At 49.1% G+C, this 6,361-nt stretch overlaps 1 long non-coding RNA gene across 1 annotated transcript; it reads right to left on the bottom strand.

Annotated features, from left to right (window-relative positions):
* Positions 1–1,245: 1,245 nt before the first annotated feature.
* Positions 1,246–5,060, bottom strand: LOC119377652 (uncharacterized). Its single transcript, XR_007414699.1, has 3 exons — positions 4,979–5,060; positions 3,952–4,029; positions 1,246–3,252 (listed from the first exon to the last, which is right to left on the bottom strand). It is a non-coding gene; the product is annotated as an uncharacterized LOC119377652 (long non-coding RNA).
* Between the last annotated feature and the right edge of the window lie 1,301 nt (positions 5,061–6,361).

The following is a 6,361-nucleotide window of genomic DNA, read 5'->3' as shown; positions in this document are numbered from 1 at the left end:
GTAGTGGTACGGGTACCCCTGGCGCATTTCTGCCGTCGCCGTGAGGTTCTGTGTAAAGTCTAAACTGATGAAATCGCCCAATGTACCGTATTTTCTATGTGAGAGTGAAAGCGTGCGGGGGCAGCTGACAATCGCGGCTCAAGCGGAGAGAAAACGCGCCGGCCTCCTATCGTGACAGGGATCAGCAGACGGCACATACATGTGTGCATGCTGTGTCCCCACCGCTTCGTTTGCGTTGAAGCGATAGACAGCAGGAAGGTTGCTTCGCTCACTCAGCGGCCGCGTTCCCGTAGGCCTGTGCATCGGCGTGCGCCCGGGGAGGGGGGGGGGGGCAAGGGGGGGGGGCGCTCCCCTAATCACCTAAGAGGGGGGGCGCAAAATCTGCCCCATAAATAGTAGGGGCGGGGGGCGCTGCGATGAACCTTTGCCCCCCCCCCCCTGATGAGCAACCCTGCGCACGCCTATGCGCCTGCGGGTTGTTGAGTTACGCCAGATTGGATGATAATAGAGTTAGCTGCTAGGCTTACTTAGTATAACATTCCAATTTGTTTCTATCGTATTTATTGCTTCGCCCTTGCTGCAATACTGTGAGCCATCTTCATGTCTTATAAGCATTATTACATGACCAGCTGAATTATGCTTTCCTCCTAATATCGGCTAAATAATGGCTACCATTGTTTCCGGTATTATACTGATCGACGTTTTCCTATTTCGAAGTTCAGAACCAGTTACCGCCACCTGAACTCAAAAAGAATTCTGCTCTTTTCTTCCTGGTGATGGCGTCCCCGAACGCAAGCGCGAGGGGCGAAATAATACGGCGAGACAATTTTAGGGGTGCGGTGACAAACTGCACTGACAAGCTCAGGTCTCCAGGACCAACTTTAGCCGTACAGCAAGCCTGGAAAGCTACCGAGAGACACGGTTTCTCTACTGCCCCTGAGGGGACTAGACCCAGGCCATCAATCTGCAGGATATTCTACAAAACCGCCTCACTCATTTTTGCAGCACAGCTGTTATGGTTGAGGCTTGCCGTGTGTCGGAGATAGGAAATTATCATCAGCATTAACCGGCACGCGCTCAATCACCACCCAAGCATTCTGTACAGATGGTTAACATGAGAAGCTGACACGTGCCTAGCAGCTCTGCTGTGACCCAGCCTTGCGCAACTTAGCGCAAGCTGCGCAAATTTTCTTATTTGTTTACTTTTCGAAGGAATTATACTGAAAGCAATTTCAGCGAACTGCCGTTGATGTAACGCTGTTTATACAATTCTTCTGCACTTAAGGCTGTAGTGTAACGCTCAATGAATATGCTAAATCGATCACTGACATGTCTGCCTCATGGTCTCGTTGTTGTCGTCCTAGTTTCGTCACCGAGCTAGGGGCTTCGCCATCTCGACATATTCGTGCCGTCATCAGCATTGTCCCGCCGCCATCGGCGTCGTCTTCGTTACCGTGTTGTAACGAAATCTTCGCTGTTTTTCTCGTCGTGTTCTCATGGCAATGTCATACCTTTAATCTCATTGTCATCGTAGTCATGCCACCATCGACGTCACTATGGCTATCATCACGCTGTCGTTGTTCTGATCGTGCTGCAGTCATCATTCCATTGTTTGTGTCGTCCTCCTCGTATTCGTCGTATTTCTCACGTTGTGGTTGTCGTTGTGGGGTCATATAGTCATACGCCATCGTCAGAACCATCCGCACTGTTGTCATCGTCGTCTTTTCGGCGTGGCTCTAGTGCCATCGTCATCAAGACGCTTCCCTCGTCAACTTTGTCATCACCGTTATCGTGTTTTTCGTACCGTCATCGCTATCACGCGGCGTCCTGACGTTGTTTCCGGGGCACTGTCGACAAGCCACTTTCGTCGCTATCGCTATTCTCCAGCTTCCCGCTACTGTCGTCTCCTTCTTACTTAAGCTTCAATTTCTTCTAGACGCCATCGTTTTCAATCCTGCCTTCATCGGGTCGTTGTTTTCGGTGTCGTGCCGCCGCTTTCGTCATCAACATGCCCTTCTTCTAGAATCCTGGCTACTCCCGTAAAATGCGGGCGTGTTCCTTCTAGCGAGTTTGAAAAAAACAAACCAGAACGAAAGGAAACAACCAAACTTTAATAAGCTGAGTAGCAAATGGCCTAATGATGCAAAAGGCACTCCAGTTTCGGTCGTGTCTATTTCATTTATTCCCGTGGATGAGTGTAGGCATATAGGTACGACGTTATTCAGCATACACTACGGCTCCCACCTTTCTCAGCATATCTCACTTTACGGGGCCCTGCAACACTTTTTCAGCGGTCAGAAAAAGCTGCCGATCGGTAGTCGAGGCTCCCGAGGACACGCGAGCCGAACGTTATAGCGCAGCACGCGACCTGGAATTTACAATAAATTCGCAGTCAGCTAAAAAGTGCTTCCTTTTCTCTCGACGAACAATGATGCTTACGGCGTCACAGGCAGGTTCCACGCACTTGGCTGATTTGAACATGGCGCGATCGGTAGTTACTGCGGCCGCCGCGAGAGGCCGCCACTCGCGCGCGATCGCACTGAAAGCACGCCACGCGTTTGAAGAAAGGAAAAAGAAAATGCGCTAAAAGTCAGGAGACGAGCGTGACGTACCTTCTTCCTCAGTGCCATCCCTTCCCCCCCCCCACCCCCGCCCCCGCTTAGCTTCCAGCGCTTTCGTCGGGGCGAGAGTAGAGATAAAGCAATTACAGCGTGCGGCATATCTTTGTAACTCCCCTCGTATTGGGCGGATTCTAAAACTTTTTGCGGCGTTCGATTCGTGCGGCAATAAGTTCCTTTGTGTTGCAGGGCCCTTTCAAACGTTCCGCAAGCAGCAGCAAAGTGGCAGCTCGGTGAGCGATGATCTCTCTGAAAGCGATGGTCTCTGTGACGTTCTCTGTGCACATAACTGGAATACATGCTATGCAGTAATTCTAAGCTAAGGGATTAGCTAGATACTTCTACAAGTGTGCTTCGATCTTCACGTTCCACTTTCTTCGAGAACAGGGTGAGTTGCAACAAAGCAGAAAGGGGCCTGCGAAAGTTTCTGCGAAAGTCCCTACCAAATGACGGCGGGCGCTTAGTGGGGCAGATGCCGCAAATTACCACTAATTCGCACATCACTGTATGCGGGTGTGAATTTTGGTCACAGTGATTGGCGCTCCACAGGGAGATATCAGAGCGGTACGGCCAGGTAGCCCCGGCGGGCCCTAGCCTTGCAGCACACCGTCGTGGCCAGGGTTAAAGTCACCAGCTGCAAAGAGAATGACGGCGTGTAAGTATGCCTGTGTACGAATGGCTTCACTCCGATCCTTCATCTTGAAGTGCAAAAGCGCAAAAACCCCAACGAAGAGAAATAGCGAGAAGCACCACCGCCGCCGTCTTGTGACTGAACGTTTTATCGATTCATTTACATAGATATAAACAGGCACACAGGTACATGTGACATGCTAAGAGAATAATATCTGCTGCAGAACGGAAACGTGCTTGTTATGCAAACCGACTGACGTTCGGCTAACACATATTTTTTGTCTGTACGAGAGGTCCCCCACCACTTTTCGGGTAATGTGGCAAATATGTCCATGTACAAGCTGAGTTCTCGCGAAGGGTACAACCACGTAATCGTCTGCACTGCTCTAGAAAGCTGTATTAGTAAAGTGTGTGCGTGCGTGCGTGCGTGTGTGTGTGTGTGTGTGTGTGTGTGTGTGTGTGTGTGTGTGTGTGTGTGTGTGTGTGTGTGTGTGTGTGTGTGTGTGTGTGTGTGTGTTCTAGCTTCTTTGTTGTGAGAGTATTCAGATTTTGCGGCATAACTGCAGATATTGGTGCTCTTGATTATTGTACTTAGGCAACGCCATGTTGTGGGCGCATGCCAACGACGTACTACAGTATATTGCAATGCATGAGATGCTGTCTTCAGTGGTACCCATATGCGCACAAAAACGTATGCACTTACCAGAACGAACACGGCCAGTGACTGCACCAAAATACTCCAGTGTCGCCGATTGTTCACGTCAAAGTTTTTGGTGCACACCTGGAAATTCAAAAGGACAGACGGATGGGCTAGTTCGTAGTGTATAACTCAGAACAGTAGCGCAAACAATCACACGGACGGCCACAGGTAACCTGGTAACAAGTTACCTGACAGGTAACACCTGAAAATGTAGAGAAGTGGCGCTTGCAAACATAACGCAGCACCCGTTGGTTTTAAAACGTGTATTCTGCTCGAGCGTATGCTGCTAGTCACGAATGGTTGTATGAACTGCGGTTAAAAGTAAACATACTTGTGTGCCTGTAAAACACCGTGAAGACCAAGAAATATTTTGTCCAATAGGGATACTGGATGAAGGAATCTACTTACGGCTTCATTAAACGGGTGGTCAGGCGATGGAAAGGAGTCGGCGAATAAGCCAGCAATTCAATAAATTGGTTCGACAAAGACAGAATTATGATGCTCTCGTTTTCATCTAAATGATATTAGTAGTAATACTTGTCCTCGCTTAGTCCCCGTGCGAAACCGCACAGTTGTGCTCTTCAACATTTTTCTTGCGCCTCAGCCTGTGCTATGGTTCCATTTAAAGCCACACTTATCGTCTGTCTAACAGTAAAGGGAAATGCCGGCTTCCACCATCATAACCGACCTCTTCAACACTGTCACCAAGCTTTGGCCCAGAAGTGATTGGCGCTTGATTGATGCTTGCTATCATGCCGACTTTGAAATAAAACAAGTGGTTGTACTGTAGCGGCAAGTCCTCGTACATGACGCAGTGACAACTTTGGGAAGCAAACACTATTCAAATGTTTCAGTTCAAAATGAGAGAGTGTCTGCAAAGTCACACCTCTTTCATTGAACTGAATGCTAAACTGTGCATAAATCTAGACGTCTTCATGTAAAGCAATTGAAACGCGAGAAGTCGAGCCAAGGCGTACGTCACGCCAGGAACACCGGGTAGTATTGAGTGGACACAAAAACGAGCACGCACTCTTTCCTTGATGCAAGCGTTTAGTTGCAGTCCCAGATAGACGACCAGTGCTGCAGTCACCAGCGACACCACGCTCACGTACTGCGAGAGAGACAAAGAGAAAATTTTACATACCCGTTTCTATTTGATTCGAAGAAAGTCGTTGTGATAACCGAAGCGTTATCATAATTAAAGCGGGGAAAATAAGCGGTTACGATTTCCCAGCGAAGCTGGCGTCCGCTAGTTGGGCGAACTTTTTCGCGGTGTCTTCCTCACACACAAAAACAAAGAAAGGCGAGAGTGGGCCGACACTGGACATGGTGCAATACCGGGCTAAACAGGGGCGGATATAAGCAGGCTTCAAGCACTCCTCCCCTAATAATAACAATTGCAAATAATGTGGGTGCTCTAAATAAATAATGCTTCAAAATACACCTTTCCGCATCGTCTAGTTCGGGCGGCGCATGTCGTCAAGCAGATATTGCGGAAGGAACACGCAAGTTGCTGAATCAGAACTATCTCATAAATGAGCTCTTGTCTAAGCCTGCAAAAGTTTTAGTGGTAGTCTTCAACAATTTCGCTGGACATCCGCTTTTGCGGGCGCGGGATGGCGAGTCTATCTTTCTTTTCTAGTGGTTCTGAGACCACAAGTAATACAACACTAAATGGCCTGCGTCGCTACCTCAGCTAGCTAATAGTGCAGAAGCAAACAGAAACGCGTCAGTGAATCTCACTGCCCGGAAGCGAGTCAGCGTCTACACATTTCAGTCTCCGACATCAGTTCTCCTACCCTGATCAAACATGCCAAAATTATTCAACGCATCGCACAAATCTGCAGTTCTCAGGAGCTGCCCGCATATCGCTACATCTACTGTGTCACACATTTCAATTAATAATGGCACATAAAGGTGGACCCTTTATATTCAAGTCTGGTGGTCTGACGTGGGACAGTCTATTTCCACCTCGACAGCTTGGATGTCACGTGACCTGAACATGACGCCATAGTACCGCCGTACAGTTCGAACGAAAGGCAAGGTTGTGCCTCGCGTTACATAAGTATCGCTATTCGGCCAGTGTCAGTTGTTGGCCCGTGTCACTGGGGGACCAGTAACCTGCGCCGGGCCGCTTCGTGGCTCTCACTATTTCGCCAGCATCACCACTGTCAGAGCCACGGTCGCCAGGGACGTGCCACTCTTCCAATGACGTCATCTATGACGTTCCTGCGCGGGCCACGTGACACCGAGCTTCTCAAGTGCTAATAGATTATTCCGTCAGACACTGCCAATTCCCTACAGGTGAGCGTCATCCAAAGCGACTTGCAACTTTTTTCTGCCGAGAACGGAGCAGAAAACGTGTTTCTGCTTTTTAATGAGAGAGCATTGCTTGGCTAAGTGGTCGAACCAG

This window comes from Rhipicephalus sanguineus, unplaced genomic scaffold (assembly GCF_013339695.2).
Source record: "Rhipicephalus sanguineus isolate Rsan-2018 unplaced genomic scaffold, BIME_Rsan_1.4 Seq5303, whole genome shotgun sequence".
In the NCBI taxonomy this organism is placed as follows: Eukaryota; Metazoa; Arthropoda; class Arachnida; order Ixodida; family Ixodidae; genus Rhipicephalus; species Rhipicephalus sanguineus.
Note: the sequence above shows the minus strand (reverse complement) of the source record. Positions and strands in the feature narration are given on the sequence as shown.